This window comes from Odocoileus virginianus, chromosome 5, assembly GCF_023699985.2.
Source record: "Odocoileus virginianus isolate 20LAN1187 ecotype Illinois chromosome 5, Ovbor_1.2, whole genome shotgun sequence".
NCBI lineage: Eukaryota > Metazoa > Chordata > Mammalia > Artiodactyla > Cervidae > Odocoileus > Odocoileus virginianus.
The window spans coordinates 22,315,898-22,334,505 of NC_069678.1; the positions used below are offsets into that span (position 1 = coordinate 22,315,898).

The 18,608-nt window shown below is 45.5% G+C and overlaps 1 protein-coding gene and 1 long non-coding RNA gene across 3 annotated transcripts in view; one reads left to right on the top strand and one right to left on the bottom strand.

Moving 5' to 3' along the window:
- The window catches only part of PBX1 (PBX homeobox 1), a 329,269-nt gene that overhangs the window by 294,797 nt on the left and 15,864 nt on the right, over nt 1-18,608 (top strand). The gene's annotated exons all lie outside the window — the stretch shown is intronic.
- Nucleotides 11,781-12,691, bottom strand: LOC139035041 (uncharacterized). Its single transcript, XR_011487551.1, has 2 exons — nt 12,425-12,691; nt 11,781-12,011 (listed from the first exon to the last, which is right to left on the bottom strand). It is a non-coding gene; the product is annotated as an uncharacterized lncRNA (long non-coding RNA).

An 18,608-nucleotide genomic window follows, 5' to 3' on the forward strand; every position in this document is an offset into this window, starting at 1 on the left:
TCTTTGTACCAGAGGCCTGGAGACAGGAGAGAAGCTGGGCTCCTCCCACACCTTGCGGAGAAGTTCCAACAGTGACCAGATAAAGAGAGCGGTGGATTTACTGTCTGAGCCAATCGAACACAGTGAGATACAACCTATGACTTCTAGCCTGAGGTATACTTCCCAGACCACTCTGGGCAGTGTGAGGGTGGGTAGGCAAGAGGACTTGTAAGGGGCCATGTGCTTGGGAGAAACATTAACCTTGTTTATTCTCCTGTGTGTGTGTTAACCTCTCAGTCATGTCTGACTCTGCGTGATCCCATGGACTGTAACTCGCCAGGTTCCTCTGTCCATGTAATTCTCTAGGTCAGAATACTGGAGTGGGTTGCCATTTCCTCCTCCAGGGATGTCCCCAACCCAGGGATCGAACTTGGGTCTCCTGCATTGCAGGCAGATTCTTTACCAGCTGAGCCACCAGGGAAGCCCATATTCTCATGGGACCCAAGCAAAAAACAGCATATCTCATGCTTCTGGATTCCTCTGGATAAATCATAAGGTCCATTCATTATGTCCAGGTGACACCCCAAGCCCCAATTCCCTCTCTCTCATGAAAACCAACCACGCCGCCCAGTGAAACTCACCAGTATTGACAATGAGCACCTCTGAACAGCATAAAAGGTACGAAGTGCTACAGTGATTTTTGGTGGCTCTGGCGGTAAAGAATTTGCCTGTTCTGGATCTGTCCAAGGCTTCCGTTGTTCAGACAGGTCCTGCTCACCTTAAATCCCTTTGAGGAGTCCAACTCCACAAGAGGTGTCTTTCCATCACCCACTGGGGTATTGTTTTCCCAATAGGTGTGTTCCTGTCCTTCCCAACTATCTCCTGGGCTGCAGTTTCAGAACACAGGACATGTCTGCATTCTTATGCACACTAACTAATGTGCTGGAATTCAGTAATAATTCTTGCAGTATTTTACCAGGATCTTCTTGATTTTTCCCTTTTAAATGTGTCCACATTTTCTTGTATCACCTAGTGAAACCTACAAAGTCACCCACTGGAACACCTCCAGTTGCTTTCATTACCTACCCCCTACCGCAGCTTTCCGTGGGTCTTTCTTAGAGCCTTTGGTGTGAGGGATACATGTGGTTTGCTCACTGAGGTCTTAAAAGCCAGACCACATGAACTTGAATCTCAGCTCTGCTACTGTCAGGTTCTCTCTGACACTAAATGAGTGGCTTGAATTTCATATCAACCAATTCTCAAGCATTCCAGTGGATGTCCTACAGTTCTGTTCCGCTCTGACACTAACTGCCGAGGGTTGGTGTCAACCCCCGCCGCAGGCTTCCGGGCCCAGTCCCGCAAGCCTGCCCTCACTCCAGAGGCCCGCAGCAAGCATCAGGCCACCCGCACTTCTGATCGGCCAGTTATAAATCAGGCCACCCCACAACCCCCTGTCAGCTTCGGTCATTTGCTAGAACAGCTCACAGAACTCAGGAAGCTGCTGAGCTTATATTGACTGGTCTATTATAAAGGGCACAGATGATCATCAAGATGAAGAGGTAAATAAGAGAAGGTCTGAAAGGGACCTGAGTGCAGGACCCTCTGACTCCATGGAGTTGGGTGTCCCACCCTCCCAGCATGTGGGTGCTATGGCTTAAGAGGTGTTTGTGGTGATATCAATGCATGGTTTAAATTGATTACATCATTGGCCATTGATGTTTTTCTCAAGCTCTAGCCCTTCTTCCTACATGGTGATTGGGATTTGGAGCTGAAAGCTTCAATTTTCTGATCAAGGCTTAGTCTTTCTCTGACCAGTTCCCATCCTGGAGATATCAAGGAGCCCACAAACTAAGCACACTCCTATCACTTAGGAAATAGGAGGGTTTTAGGAGCTCTGTTTCAGGAAGCAGGGATAAATACCAATTTAACATCAATTTTATTTATTTTTTTTTTTAAGTAAAATAAGGGCAGAGCTTTATTTCACTACAAGGCAGTAAGTACACTGTCATATCAAAAGTTCAGTAAAAAGCTTAAAACAACTTAGAATAATACCTGATACGTATAAGTGCTAGAAGCATGTTTGTTGTTAGTATTATTTATACTTCTGATTATCTGGGTGCATCTGTATCCCTGAATTAGTAACAGTCAGGATGTCCTCTTTTTCTCTAGTTCCGTTGTAAAGAGCTATTACCTATGGGCATATTTTCTCTTTTCTTTCTTTTCTTTTTTTTTTTAATGTCAGTCTAGCTTAGCCTGGCTACTAAGATCTTGTCCTTCTTGAGGAAATTCCTGTTATTTCTCTGGCTCAATTAATGTGTCTTCCATCATTTCTCACTCACGTTTGCACTATTCTATCTTAAGAAAATGTAGGACTTTTTTTAAACAAGTTGATGTTTAGAAGTAGATAAGCAGAGTTGGTCTTGGACAGAACTGTGAGGTCATTAAAGTTTGTCTCCCACATGCCAACTTCTCTGATCCTTTTCCAGGGTGAGAGAATGTGATGGGCTCTTACGTCTTACTTGAATGGCTTCAGCATGCAACCTCTCTCCTCAAGGGATGCTCTGCTCTCCAAATGCTTTGGGATTTTTTTGCAAGTCCTCCAGGCCGAACTTACCTACATGGAAGGTTGAAGGGTTTCTAGTTTTTTATTACTAAGTACAAGTAGCAGTAGTTGAATGAGAATCAAGACTTTTACAGCAGGATTACTGCAATTAACAAGGCTGTATATTTGAAAGTTGCTAAGCGAGTAGATCCTGAAAGTTCTCTTCATAAGGATTGAACCCTTCCCCCCCCCTTAAGTCTATGAGATGATGGATGTTAACTAAAATTATTGTGGGAATCATTTCACAATATACTCATGTCAAGTCATCATGTGGTATACCTTCAACTTATCTCAACAAAACTGAAAAAAAGAATTTTTATTTATGGTCAAAGAGATGCCGAGTTGCTCTCTAAATGCAGGGCTCTGGGAAACTGTCCTAGGGAATACAGCAGACCTCCCTATTCACTCTTACCTCTAATTGAAAATAAAGCCTTTTTCTGCAGGTCTGGTCTGAATCACCCACCAAGCATGTCTAAGAAGACAAACCAGAGTGTAGACCCTTGGAGAGCTCCGACTTCCTCATGTCCACATGGCCTGGAAGCTCAAACAGGGCCCTCTACCCCTGTAGTCAGATAACAAGAGACTGTGACCTCATCCATCACATTAACCACTTGTCTTCTGCACCTAAGTTTATACCAGTTAGTTCACTGCATCTTGACCTTCAATGACCTTCAATGACCTTCAATGAAAGTGGAAGATTTAGTTACTGATTCGTGTCTGTCTCTTTTGCAGCCCCATGGACGATAGCCCACCAGGCTCCTCTGTCCATGGAATTCTCCAGGCAAGAATCCTGGAGTGGGTAGTCATTCCCTTCTCTAAGGGATCTTCCCAACACAGAGAGCAAACCCACAATGACATAGACCCAGCTCTTTTATTTCTGGGTCTTCAGTCTTACCTCTGTGCACATGACTGCTTTTTCAGTACAATTCCCTCCTTGGGATTTTCCCTGCGTGGCCCATACCTCCTTTGCAGCAACAGCAAATCTCTGCTGAGGACTCCGCAAGTGCCCTGGGCTCCTCTCCTGAGGCATCCCAGACAGTTGCCAGACAGGCCACAGGCTGTGTGACCACCCTTACATTTCTTCAGTAAGCAAGCACGCACTTGACCACCTCCTGTGTTCTGACAGTGGCTTTGTACTTCAGAAGGATCTTAATGTCTAGTGGGACTACCACTGGAAAGACTTTTTCAATAAGACAAAGTGTTAAACAAAAAACGACACAAATCTCTAAGCCCTCGTTCATGAATAACAACTGTACTCATCAATTAACAAGCTTGGGCAAGATTTTAAAACTATGATGTCCATGAACAAAGCTCACATCCAGGAGGAAATGGGATTAGGCTGGGCTGATGGAGCCAATGTGGATTAGAATGAAAGCATTCTTGCTACTGGATGATTTGAAGCGACTAAACCCATCAAGGGATAGAACGATAGGAAGCCCAAGAAGCTGCCGAGGAAATGTATGACCGACCCCATTATTTTAAATCATCTAACTTCAAGGAGAGGTGGAAGGATGCTAGGCAGGCATCCCTAACCCCCAGAAGCAATGATAATGTTGAGTTAAAGCCTTCCAAAGCTTGGAATATAGTTACTCTCCCTTCCCCTAGTCATACAGGGATTAAGCTCCATCCAGTTCAACCAATACCTTTTGGCATCTGTGTGCTAGGAATATGTCAGTGAAGCAGATCACTTGGATCAGTTAGTAATTGCTTTCTTGAAACATCTGTATATAAATTTAGGTTGCTCTGTAGAGGTAAAGAAACAATATTAAAATGATAGAAAATATAATTCTGAGAGTCTTTCATTAATCTAGCCCCCTTCTTCCTGTAAGCTCAAATAAGAACAGCTGGCTGTAGCCGATGGTCTTCTTTTAGCACCCCTCCCCAAATTCCAAGCTTCTTCCTTTCTTTTAACCTTTTTGCAAATTTCGCTCATGATGTGATTATATCAACCACCTAAAATGATGGCCCTACCATATTCACAGACCCACTTGGTCTTTTTTTTTTTTTATGTGGATCATTAGGGTTTTTGGTCATGAGACACATGGGATCTTAGCTCCTTGACCAGGGATCAAACCCATACCCCATTCATTGGAAGAAGGTAAAGTCTTAAACACAAGACCACTAGGAAAGTCCCCACATACTTGTTCTTTAAGCAGAAGTCCAATTCCTCTCGGAAGCCTTTCTCCTTCCTGGAGTTATCTGTTCCTCCAAAAATCCTCCAGTGTGTGTGTCTTTGGCCCTGCCTTGAAATGTTATTAAATATCTTTTCTCCCCACATACATTACAGTAGCTCAAGGGGCCAGGTGTCCCCCACACAGAGAAGAAAGCACCATCCTATACACCTAACAGGTGCTCAGACAAGGGGAGAGAGGAAGGGAGGGAGAACAAGGTGCGGGAAGGAGGGGGAAAAGAAGGAGGAGAAGAAATAAGAAAGGACAGAGAAAAACTGAGGGTAGAGAGAAGGGGTAGGATGAGATAAAGAGGAGGGTGCAGAGAGAAAATGGGCAGAAAGGAGAGGAGAATGGGACACAGAAAGGAAAAGAGAGATTGAAGAAGAAATAGTAAAGGACAGCAGGAGTGGAGGGCAGAAAGAGAGGAAGTGAGCAAGGCCAAGTGAGACACTGGAGGGAAGTCACACACCCCCCACCTCACCTCAAAGTAAGATCCCAGGCGCTTGAGTAGTAAGAGGTCAGAAAAGAGGCTGTGGAGACTTCCCTGGCCCTCCAGTTGTTAGGACTCCACCCTTCCATTGCAGGGGACATAGGTTCAATCCCTGGTCAGGGAACTAAGATCCTGCAAACTGCTGGCCTGGCCAAAATAAGAGAGGGAGTGGTGAAGAGAGATAAGGTCTTGAAGCACTCAGCAAGGATAAAGACAAATACCCATGGCATGGCCTCACAGATTTGGTTAAGAGCAGCTCTGCCAACTTCACTCTAAACACGAAGCCTGTGATTCATTTAAAGCTGTCTAATTATTTTTGGATGTTTTCAAATATCTTATGATTATACAGTAGTGGTGACAGTAGATTCAAGGAATTAGATCTGGTAGACAGACTGCCTGAAGAACTATGGACAGAGGTTTGTAACACTGTAAAGGAGGTGGTGGCCAAACCATCCCCAAGAAAAAGATGCAACAAGGCAAAATGGTTGTCTGAGGAGGCCTTACAAATAGCCTAGAAAAGAAGAGAAGTGAAAGGCAAAGGAGAAAGGGAAAGACAGACCCAACTGAATGCAGTGTTCCAGAGAAGAGCAAAGAGAGATAAGAAAGCCTTCTTAAGTGAACAATGCAAAGAAATAGAAAAAATAGGATAGGAAAGAACAAAGCTAGTGGAGGTTATAGAATTACAGCTAAGTTATTTAAAATCCTAAAAAATGCTGCTTCACTCAATATGTCAGCAAATTTGAAAAACTCAGCAGTGGCCACAGGAATGAAAAAGGTCAGTTTTCATCCCAATCCCAAAGAAGAGCAATGCCAAAGAATGTTCAAACTACCATACAATTGCACTCATTTCACATGCTAGCAAGGTAATGCTCAAAGTCCTTCAAGCTAGGCTTCAACAGTATGTGAACCAAGAACTTCCAGATGTACAAGCTGGGTTTTGAAGAGGCAAGGGAACCAGAGATGAAATTGCCAATATTCAATGGATCATAGATAAAGCAAAGGAATTCCAGAAAAGCATCTACTTCTGCTTCATTGACTACGCTGAAGACTTTAACTGTGTGGATCACAACAAACTGTGGAAAATTCTTAAAGAGGTGGTAATTCCAGACAACCTCACCTGCCTCCTGACAAATCTGTATGCAGGTTGAGAAGCAACAGTTAGAACTGAACATGGAACAACAAGCTGATTCAAAATTGGGAAAGGAGTATGTCAATGCTGTATATTGTTGTCCTGCTTATTTAACTTCTATGCAGAGTACATCATGCAAAATACTGGGCTGGCTGAATCACAAACAAATCAAGATTGCCAGGAGAAATATCAACATCAGATACCACTCTGATGGCAGAAAGCAAAGAGGAACTAAAGTGCCTCTTAGTGAGGGTGAAAGAGGAGAGTGAAAAACCTGGTTTAAAACTCAACTTTCAAAAAACTATTAAGATCATGGCATCAGGTCCCATCACTTCATGGACAGTAGAAGGGGAAAAAGTGGAAACAGGGACAGATTTTATTTTCTTGAGCTCCAAAATCACTGCAGATGATGATTGCCGCCAGGAAATTTAAAAAACACTTTCTTCTTGGAATACAAGCTATGGCAAACATAGACAGCATAATAAAAAGCAGAGACCTCACTTGGCTAACAAAGGTCCATATCGTCAAAGCTATGGTTTTTCCAGTAGTCATATACAGATGTGAGAGTTGGACCATAAGAAAGGCTGAGCACCAAAGAATTGATGCTTTCAGACTGTGGTGCTGAAGAAGACTCTTGAGAGTCCCTTTGATATCAAGGAGTCAAACCAGTCAATCCTAAAAGAAATCAACCCTTAATATTCATTGGAAGGACTGATGCTGAAGCTGAAGCTCCAGTACTTTGACCATGTGATGCGAAGAGCTGAGTTACCGGAAAAGACCCCAATGCTGGGAAAGACTGAAAGCAAACGGAGAAGGAAGCAGCAGAGGATGAGATGGTTGGACAGCATCACCCACTCAACTCAACAGACCTGAACTTGGGAAAACTCTGGAAGACAGTGGAGTACGGAGGAGCCTAGCATGCTGTAGTCCATAGGGTCACAAAGAGTCAGACACAATTTAGCAACTGAGCAACGATATATTCATTTATCCTGTACTCAGCCAACACTGAACAGACACTCTGCCCTGCCTTCCAGGTTACTAGTCTAGGAATTAGGGGTACAACTTTGACCAAATTCCTGTTGTCAGGGAGTTTAGACTCCCCTGGGAGGGGGAAACAGAGAGGAGACAAAATAAATAAATGAATGGTATGCTGTGCTGCACCGGGCTTAGGCGCTCAGTCGTGTCTGACTCTGTGTGACCCCGTGGACTGTAGCCCACCAGGCTCCTCTGTCCATGGGGATTCTCCAGGCATGAATACTGGAGGAGTTGGCCATGCTCCCCTTCAGGGGATCTTCCCAACCCAGGGATCGAACGCAGGTCTCCCACGTTGCAGGCAGATTCTTTACTGTCTGAGCCACCAGGTATGTTGGATGGTGGTAAGTGTTGGGGGAAAGTAAGAAAGGATGATGGAGGTGCTATTGAGAATCAAGACAGACTAGTCCGGAGGACTGACTAGAAAGATCAGTTTGACCAAACTGCTAAAGGTGGGGAGGGAGGAAACCACTATGATATCTGAGATGATACCAGGCAGAAGGCCCTGGGGCAACAGCACATCAGGTAGGTTTGAGGCATCACAAGTAGCCCAGTGTAGCTGAATCCAAGAGAGAATGAGGAGAAGATTATTGGGTAATATGATCAGAAAATGAACAGTGCAAGGGAGAAGCACAACATACAGAGCCTCTTGGAGGATGTGGTGAGGATTTTGGCTCTTCCTTTGCATAAACCCGGAGGCCGCAGTGGGTTTGGGGCGAAGAGTAACATGATAAGACTTTAAGTTTTAACAGTACGCCACTGGCAGCAGTGTTGTAAACAGACAACAGGAAAATAAGACTGGAAATAGTGAAGCCAGTTAGAAAGCAATTGGAGTATTGGGGGCAAGAAAGGATGGTGGCAAGGACTCTGAGAAAACCCAGTGTAAATAAAAACCCAGTGCCTTTCCTAGGACCTGCATTTGTACATGCATTTTTTGTCGGAAATGACTTTCTCCCTGCTAGAGCTTGTGGCTGTTCAGTTGCTAAGTCGTGTCCGACCCTACGACCCCACAGACTGCATGCCAGGCTGTCCACTCCACCGTCTCCTGGAGTTTGTTGGAATTCATGCCCATTGAGTCTGTGATGCCTCCCAACCGTCTCCTCCTCTGTCACCCCTTCTCCTCCTTCCCATACTTCAAGGCTGGTGCCCCTGCCTCCACCCCGAGTCCCCGGGGGGACTGCTGTCCCTCCAGCACCCTGCCTTGCCTCTCTTGCGGCACTCATCAAGTCGTCTTGCAATCATTGCTTCCTTCGGCCTCCCTTCTCCGGTAAGAGCGCGTCCATTTCAATCTGGTTCCCAAGCACTGTTATTCAGGGGCAATAGAAAGGGGAATAAATTGCTATCCCAATTACAGTCTAGTCCAGGGGACTCAACTGTGGTCGTCATGCGTACCGTGGAGTTTCGCTCAGAGTGTCAAACAAATAAGGAAACAACGAAAACTACCAGAAGCCCAGTCACCACGGCTGGTCTCCTAATTTGCGGTGCTGTTTTAGGAGTCTGGCCTGTTGCTCTGACAGCCTCCCCTGGTTATTTCCCCAGTTCTGGGCCAACAAGACACCTGCCCATATGTGCTACAGAGCTGAGAGCTAAGGATCTTTCTGTGAGAGAGGGAGACCCTGTGGAAGATTCCAGGCAGTGGCGAGTGCAAGATGATTAAAGGTGGCCATAGATATATTTATTTTGTCCATAGTACTGGTGGTTGATGCAAAGCTCTCTCCCCAGAGCCTCTTGGTGACATTTGTTACTTGGCTTTTCAATCCTTAAACAGAAATGCTGTCCTTTTCACTGAATTGCTCCTCCTTTGCTAATGTTCCGTCTCCCTCAAGTCCCAGGAAGAGCATTTGACATTTGTTATTGGTACAGGAGCATCATTTGCTGAGTGTGAAAAGAACAAAAAAGGCTTTTCCCCAAGGAGGGAAATGAATGATTATCTCAGATCTCCTTACCCTTTTTCCTGTCCCTTCAGACACAACAGCAATCCACAGCCATGTTGGGCCTGGTGGGGAGCTGCCCTAATCAGTTTTTACATTCTAGCTTGGTGGAGATGAGCTGTTATTATAACTGTAAATGTTTCAGTGGAGGGTGAAGGGTGGTGCGTCATGGACTCATAGGATATGGGGGGAGCGGGAAGCTTCAGTGATGACAACTGCATGTAGGATAATGAGATCCCTAAGGATAAGTCCTGTTCCTCCAATCGATGAATGTTTCCTGAGAACCTACTGTGCACCAGGCATTGTTGTGGATACTGGAGATGACGAGCAAAAATGAAAACACCTAGTCTCTACTCTCAGGATGCTTACTGCCTAGAGGTGTTTAGCATCAATTCATTATTCACACGGATAGGTGTACTTCTGCAACTTAATAAGTAATAAGAAAAAAGATACATGATTCTGAGAATTCATAATAAGGAGAATTGAATCAGTCAAGGGGGTCAGCAGTGTTTTCTGGAGGCTTCTTGCACTGCAAACTGGAAAATTAGTTAACTGTAATGATGGATGAGAGGGGGATTCTAGGCAAGGGGAATAGCAGGTATACAAAAGTTGTCTTGCAAGAGGGAACCTGGCAGGTACAGACCAGAAAGAGCAGGAGAAGTTCCCTGAGGAAGACAGGAGCACAGGCGTGGGAGGACCATGAGGGGCCTGGCTGCTGTGTTCCCTGCCTCCCTGCTCTCCGCTCCAGGGGCCCCACTAAGGAGGGTCTCGGTAAGGAGCCCAAGCTCTGAAGAGTAATAGCTCATTCCTTCAGCCTTCCAGCACTGACCTATGGAGCAGCATTTTGGCATCTAAAAGTAAAGATAACAGAGGAACAATTCACAGGCTCATCCCTCCTGAGATCACAGGCTGGGGGATGTGTGGAAATAGAAACACGACCCTACATCACAGGACGTGGTCCTAGCGTGTTTTGTCTCAGGGCCGCGGGCTGGCGTTGACTCGAGCAGGTGAGCTGTGGAGGGGCCGGGGAAGGCTGGAAGCGGAGGAGAGACGCTGACCCTGGAAACTTGAACACCCAGTCTGCCCCCATGGTGAGCACCACCGTTACTTTCCCATCTCTTTTCTCCCAGCCCCTAGCCCTTCAGTTTCCAGTGCCATTAAGTGTAAATCTTTCTTGGAGGGTTGTTCCTCCTTGTGGTCATACAGTAACAGGCTACTAAACCTGCCTGTGGGGTGAATTATGAGCTGGTCTCTGGAGCCCCGGTCTCTGTTGCCCACGGAATGAATTGTGGTGCTCCATCCAGGCGGCTGGGCGCTTTATTTATTTATTTGTTTGCTTTAGCATATTTTAATCTGATCATTAAATTGCAATCTGCCACCCATCCCCACCCCCGACTGTCTTCAGACAGAACAGATTTTTCATAGGTAATGATACCTATAAACTTCAGGGGTGGCTGTCACCAGAGCCAACTGGGAAGGGAGTGGGGAGAGGTTGCAGAAACACACGAAACATACCAGCCCCCCACCCCCACCATGAACTGACCTTGGCTGCTCTGCTCAGCCTGACCTATCCCTGGGGAGCTGGAAGGCCCACATTCTCCCAGGCAGCACCTGTGGCCTCTTCTAGCCCAGTAAACAGGTGTCCCTGCACTTTGTCCTCGAATGCACAAGGTCATCCCTGCTCAACATGGTGCTAGGCAGGAAAGGTGTCACCAAACTCGTGTTGATGGTGCTGCACAGGGAGAGCTCTGCTCTGATAAATCAAAGGCAGAAAGAATGCCAGGGGGTGCCCAGGCACCCGCATTCCCAAGGTCACCCATCTGATGGAACGCCGCTCTGCACCAGAGGGATTGCCACCTGATGGCAGCAGGGCCACTATCCTGGAGAGAGTGAGTCGTTGCGACACCAACTTGTCTAGCATTTTATAAGGTGTGCTGACACAAGCCTTTGGAGCCTGTCCTGTGAGCAGGTGTTATGATACCCATTCTGAAATTGAGAGGCAGGAACTGTGGAGTGAATTGCCCAAGGTAGTACTGGCTCCTAGGAGGTTCTCAACAAGTAATAGTTGAGTGAATGAATGAATGGCCTTGTGCTGCCCTCAAGCAATCTCAAAGTCACCTCTCATGGTTTGCTTCTGGAATCACATCCAGAGGAAGGTCTAGGGCTAAGGTCCTAGGAGCCTGCAGTGCCTACCTGAAGCAGATAGGTGAGAAATCACCACAAATGACCCAGAACTAATTCTTCTGCATGCTGGAGGGCTCCATGTTGGAAGGGGTGCTTTGGAGGTGTGGATGAGTGACAGGCAGCTGCAGATAGGGGTCCACCTCACTGTGCTGATGGACCAGGCATAGTTCTAAGGGATACATTCACTTCTTTAATTGTCTCAACAAATCTAGATACGTACTATCATAATATCCATTACAAATGAAGAAACCGAACACAGAGACATTGAACAAATTTCCTGGAAGTTTAAAACTACAGAGTGAAGGAGCCAGGTTTAAACTTCAGCAGTCAGGCTTCGGCCTCTGGGCTGTTGAGCACTCTCCCATACCGCATCTTCTTTTTCTTTCGGAACGTGCATGCTCTTGCTCTCCGGATCTCATTTCGGAATGCAGGTACAAGTGGCATGAAAGAAGTGGTTCTGGCCTAGGTGTGTGACTTGAAGCAGGAACGGAAGCTGGTAGTAGATAACAGCGGATATTTTTCTGGGCTAGAGAACTCACATTTTAAACAAACTCCCTAGTCCATGGCAAGTCTCTGCACTTTCTATAGCATTAGGAAATGGACTCGAGGCACAAGGCTACCTTGATTATTTCAAAATATTGAAAAGTGTAGTCCTATCTAGATATAAAATTCAGGACTTCTAGCCTCTAGTCCAAATACTAACCACAAGATCATGGTCCTTAAAATGAATATATTTTCTTTAATCAAAATTTTAAATGTTGTAAAAGCCAAATGTTTCTATTCATTATTCTGTAATTAGTTTGACAATAGTGATCAAATTGCTTCTCAGGGAAGGAGGTGAATTTCCATAATCTGGGGGAAAAGAGATAACTCAGGTCATCTAATTACACATTAGGAGCTTCATACTTAAAGATACTCAAGCCTCTTTTCCAGGGTGAGCAACCATGGAAGAGTCTGTTGGTCCCACATCCTTCTATCACCCAGTCCAGTATCCAAGATTCCTTCCTGCTACCCGGCCACGGAGTCTCAGAAAGCACCAGACTCCAGAACACTCCGTGACAAGACCGGGCAGCAGCAGACCAAATGTGTCCCACTGTGCCCTGAAGCCTTCTTCGAATGACTTTCCCTATTGATAATCTTACGTAGATTGTGAGCTACCCACAGAGACGTAACCTCAATCCTGACCTCATTCTACCCAGAACCATGGATGCTGACCCTTACCTGGCTCCACTCATGACACTCAGAATAACTTTAACTGTAAATATTAACTTATAACTGATAATTATTATCAGTTAATAGTATAACCTATTATTATTGTCCTTGATTATTTTGTCAATATTATTTGTGCCCTTAAGGTTCTCAAGTTAAACAAGTGACTATGCTTTGAAGAATCATTCCAAAACAAGTCTAAAGAAATTAGCTGAATTTTAAAAGAAGTAACTTGGATGGCATCTGAGTTTCAAAAGGCACCAAAGCAATCCCTTTGCCCATCTCTCCCCTTTCCAAGCTGGACCCCACCTCCTGCCATCCAGCATGTGGGATCTGGTCTCTGACATGATGGTTTTCAACAAGAGAGAAATTTTTATTGAAAATCAGAATTTCTGAGAACTGGATTAAAGAGAAGGAAGGCAGCACCAGAGAAGGAGTCTAAATGGAGATTAGGAAATTTATGAGACGGCATGAGACAGACAAAGAACACATACTCGGCGCCTGGAAAGCCCTGGGTTTAAAAGCTTTGTTCTGCTGCCTAAGAGCTGGGAGATCATGAGCACGTTATTCAGCCTCTCTGGGCCTCCTGAGCCTCTTCGTCTGTAAAGCAGGGGATCTCAGGCAGTCAGGATTCACGAACTCTCTGTTCCAAAGGGCACAGCGCGTGCGCGACACACAGCCGTCCTCTCTCCGCCAGGTTGCCAGTGAACTGGCCCAACATCCCACATTTGACTTCACACGGGGGGCATGCTGTGAGACTGAGCTACAGACATTCTGTCTCAGAGGCCAGGCAGGGAAAAATGTCCTATCGAGGTTCAGAGTGCTTCTAGGTGCTGAGGAGAAAGCTACCATTTGTAATTTGAAAATTCACACACAGGTGCCCGGGGCAAAGGATGACCCCAGCTCAGGCACATCAACTGTGTAAGGTTGAGCATCCCATCTGGAATGCTGCCCGAAGGCTGTCTTGTTCCCTGTCTCCACACACCGTGCCCATTAGCTCTGAGGGTTCAAGAAACATTTTCCAGAGAAGAATGCTAAACAAAGCCCCGGATCAGCCAGATCCTGAGAAGGAAGAGAAGGAGGGGTGGAGTCAGGCCAGGTTTCAGTCACTGATCACCAACTGCTTCCTATCCCCCATGGATTTCTTGTCAATGATTATTCAATCTCAGGCCTGACCTTTCTATTCTAAATAACACTGCAATATCAGCACGGCCCAGCCCGCAGCTTTCGCAGGAAATTAACTGTATCTGGCTCTCACAGGAGACCCAAGAAATCCCCTCAGTAACTAAGCCCAGACTGGTTTACAGAAAAAAAGACCCAGCATTATCTTCTTCTTATACACTCCTCCTAATACCCGTCTAAATATCACAGGGCTCCCAGCTGTTTAATTCTAATAAATACTCATCTATTCTCAAAATAGACAAATGTTAGGTCTCAGGTGGGCTCCAAGCATTTCGTGCTGGAGAAAGAAGAGAATATGGAGAGAGAGAAAGAGGAGAGGGTCTCAGAGTCAGCTGCGGATTTTTGCTTGTGTATGACAGCAGCTTAAGAAGCTGGCTGACGCTTTCCTGTTGGCCAGAGTCAGAGGTGACTTCTGAGGGAGGCCCCTGTCAGAACCAGTGTCCTCATGAAGTTGTCCTTACTTCCCTTGAAAGAGCCAGGTTTCAGAGCAGATCCTCAGGGCAGGAAGGTCTTTGAGAGTCCCAGGACCAAGTGAGATCATTCTCCTTTCATCCTGACAGCTGGGGGGCTGGGAGGGGCTGTTAAAGTGTAACATGCTCCACAGTTAAGGGCTCAGGCCTTTATTGGAAAATCTTCTTATTCTGAATCGACATGTGGACCTGGGTTTACCGGGTCGCCCCACCCACAGTAACCCCTACATGGAGGGTTAGAAGGGTGGGGACGGCAAGACCGCGTGTGATCATGTGACCATGTAAGTAACACAGTCCAAGGGATGGGAGGGGCCAGAGGGAGGGCCACGTGACACTTTGGATTGGAAAATGCCTGGGAACGCCTGGATCTGTGTCACTGGGCGTGACGGAATTCTCTGTCTTGTGTTTCTTTGGCCCTTGAAGAATTCTCAGCGGAAGGTTTGGGCTCACAAACGGAGGCCCCGGGCAGTCTCTGGGGCCGGCACCCTCCTCCCTCAGGTGATGCTCAGTTGGAAGCCAGGTATGGAGCAGGATGCAGATCTTGTGACTGGTATGGCTCCAGGGTAGTGAAACATTTCACTGTTGTCCAAACACTGCACGTTGCTCATTCACGTCAGTGGTTCTCTAAGTGTTTTGGGGATACTCGCTGGCAAGTGACAAGGGTTCCCCTGGCCATTGGCAAATAGGCCTCTGACAGTTTGAATGCTGGTTCTGGTCTCTGATGCAGATTAACAGTGAACTTACACTTTAAAAAGAACCTAAGTATTATCTCAGGGATGCCCTGCGCCAGTCAGCCCCAGACACTTGATTCATCTGCTGAGGTTTATTTAGATGCTATGTGACAGTTGATGAGGTGGTCCATGGGGCCTTGACTCTACTGAAAAACCTGAAGTTTGCAATTTTAAATCCATGGTTAAAACCCCATGAGATCCATCTGCCTCCTTCTGCTGTGCTAGTTAGGGACCCTGGGTAACTCCAGCAGGCCAGGAGGAGGTGGGTAACGACCAAGATCCGGCCCCAGGTGCCTCTGGCAGGTTTCTAGGAAAGACGTGAGGACCAGAATATGGCTACCTCTCTGACCATTGGCTCACATGTCCTTGAATCTTGCAATGACACTCCTGGGCTTTGGTTTCTGTCCCAATCAGCACTATCACTCATTTAACAAGAATCTACTAAGCACTTTCTATGTGCCATTTGTTATTGTTGTTCAGTTGCTCAGTCATGTCTGACTCTTTGTGACCCCATGAACTATACAGCATGCCAGGCTTCCCTGTCCCTCACTATCTCCCTGAGTTTGCTCAAACTCATGTCAATTGAGTCAGTGATGCTATCCAAGTGTCTCAAACTCTGCCTCCCTTTTCTCCTCTTGCCCTCAGTCTTTCCCATCATCAGGGTCTTTTCCAATGAGTTGGCTCTTTGCATCAGGTGGCCAAAGTATTGGAGTTGCTGCTGCAGCATGTCCTTCCAATGAATACTCAAGGTTGATTTCCTTTAGGATTGACATCTTTGATCTCCGTGCTATCCAAGGGACTCTCAAGAGTCTTATCCAGCACCAAAATTTGATAGCACATTGATTTTTGGAGCCCCAAGAAAATAAAATCTGTCACTGTTTCCACTTTTCCCCATCTGTTTGCCATGAAGTGATGGGACCTAATGTCATGATCTTAGTTTTTTGAATGTTAAGTTTTAAGCCAGCTTTTTCACTCTCTCTCTTTCACCCTCATCAAGAAGCTCTTTAGTTCCTCTTCACTTTCTGCCATTAGAGTGTTATCATCTGCATATCTGAGGTTGTTGGTATTTCTCCCAGTAATCTTGATTCCAGCTTGTGAGTCATCCATCCTGGTATTTCCCATGATGTACTGTGTATGTATGTGCTAAGTATCAGGAATAGATAATCAAAGGAAGCAGTTAAAAAACAAAAACTAAAAACCTCTCTGAGAGCACAGAGTATAATAAAGGAGAGATACGTAAACAAAAATAAATAAGTAAACTATTAGTGAATGTTAGTAATAAGTGCTAAAGAGAAAAGTTAGCAGAGAAAAGAGAGAATGAATGTTTGGCTGGGGCAGGCAGCAGAAGCAGGTAAATTTAATTGGGATGGCTGGGGAGGCCTCACTAAAAAGGTGACATTTGAACAAGACCTGAAGGAGACGAGGCAGCAAGCCACGTGGATATTTGGGTCAAAAGCAATCCAAGCAGGTACAGCATTTTCAAAGGTCCTGAGGGCGGAGCTTGCCTGATATTTCGTGGAACACTGCCCAGGCCGGCATGCCTGTAGCAGAGAGAGCAAAAGGGACAGAAATAGATATAGTAACTAAGGGACCCTGTAGTCCACTGTCAGGATTATACCCTCTACTTGGACAGACGTGAGTCTGGAGGACTTAAGTAGAGAAGCTCTTACCTGGAACTCGAGCAACCTAGGTCCTCGTCTCAACTTTGCTACTAAGCAGCTCTATAACCAAGTCATTTTAGCTATCCTTGACCTAGAATCACTTTGCTTCTAGTGACTTTAGTTTCATCACCTATAAAAGGGGGAGTTTGTATTTCTGAATCTAGCATCTTTTTAGCTCTGACAGTCTGTGATTCCAGCCAAACAAGTTTAAAACTAAATCAATGGAACTATTAGCATTGGAAGAGCACATTTCAACATCCTTGCTTGTCCATAGTTCCTCTGGATATATCACGATGAGAGACAAGGAGGGCTTTACTCCCCACTTCCTATCCGAGTTAATGTGGCGACCAATCAGAGTTATAGAAAACTCATTTACATCGCTTTCGGAGTCTTAAATCCCATATCCACTCACTTTTCACATTTGCTCGTCAACCAGATCAAGCTGATTATCTGAAACACTTCAGTTTTATAATGATTGTTCCATTCTATTTAACTGAGCCCCTATGACATAAGGTGCCCCAGGAAAAGCTTAATGGAAGATAGAAGAGAAAGATTTAAAACAGGTTCTCCATCCCTGAAGAACTGATGATCGTGTCAGGCAAGAGTTGTCTCATCTAAAACTAGACAAAATGTACTCATAGGATCCAGATAAGTGACAGTGCAAAATGGTAAACAGTAGGTGCCTAATGACAACATACATAGTGGGTACTGCAGAGGTTTAGAGAGCAGGTGCTCTTGGCAGGCAGAGGGCCTGAGGGCACCTCTGAAGGGTGGCGGCTGAGAGCCAGGTCTTGGAAGCCAGGTAGATTTTGATGGGTGAATATTACTGCCTCCAATTTATTGGCTCAATAAAGCAGGCATTACATGGTGGGTAAATAAATGTAAAGCAGGTTGGCAGTTTAATATTGTGCTCACCGGTCCAGGCAGTGGGTGATTTGGGTCTTCATGAACTGATCAAAAACATATTCCTACAGATTTCATGACATCTCTTTTTAGGACATTCTAGTGAGCCTGCCTCATCATAGATACATAGGATGGATCTTGGGGGAAGGTACAGTCTAGACATAAGCCATTTTCAGAATCTTCTGGGACTCTCAAGATGTCTGCTGTTTTGCTAAATTTCCATCCCCTGGAATCCTTGGTAAGTCTGTGAGCATAGCTTTTACCCAAAGAGTGGTGAAGGAGGCTGATGGAGTCCCCAAATCAGAGAGTCAGAGGGAACCTCCTTCCAGGAAGAAAGGACCACTCTCTTTCCTGTTGCTCTTCTGTACATCATTCTCTATCATAGCACAGATAAGGAATCTTTTACGCTTGTTTGTTTAAAAGAACACACCAAACTCAAGGCTTCCCTTTACAGGGATAGATGTAATACCTTCCTCATCTCTGTGTCTCCGGTACCAAGACTAGTAGCATACAGCGGATGTCCAAATTTGAAAGCAATAGTACCTCAACTCAGTTTATCTTCATCTTTTCAGGGTAATTTTTTGGGTTCCACAAAAGATTTGAAGAGGTCATGAACCCTCTACCCAGAGAAAAATGAACTTCTGCACACACACTTACAGGATTTTGCAAACAATTTCTGGAGTCATGTGGGCTGCAGGTTGAGCTCTGCTCCAGGGGGGTGTATTAATTACTTAATAATATACTTTGCAGGTGATTCTGCAGTCTCAGCTTGAATGCTTCCAGGGATGGGGGACTCAATCCCTGCCTGTTTGTGACAGCATTGATAGTTAGAGGCCTCTTCTTTATATTGCACAGCAGCCTTTCTTTCTGTAATGCCACCCTCATCCTAATTCTCCCCTGAGCAACATTAAACGGCAAAGAGTTAGGAATTTTT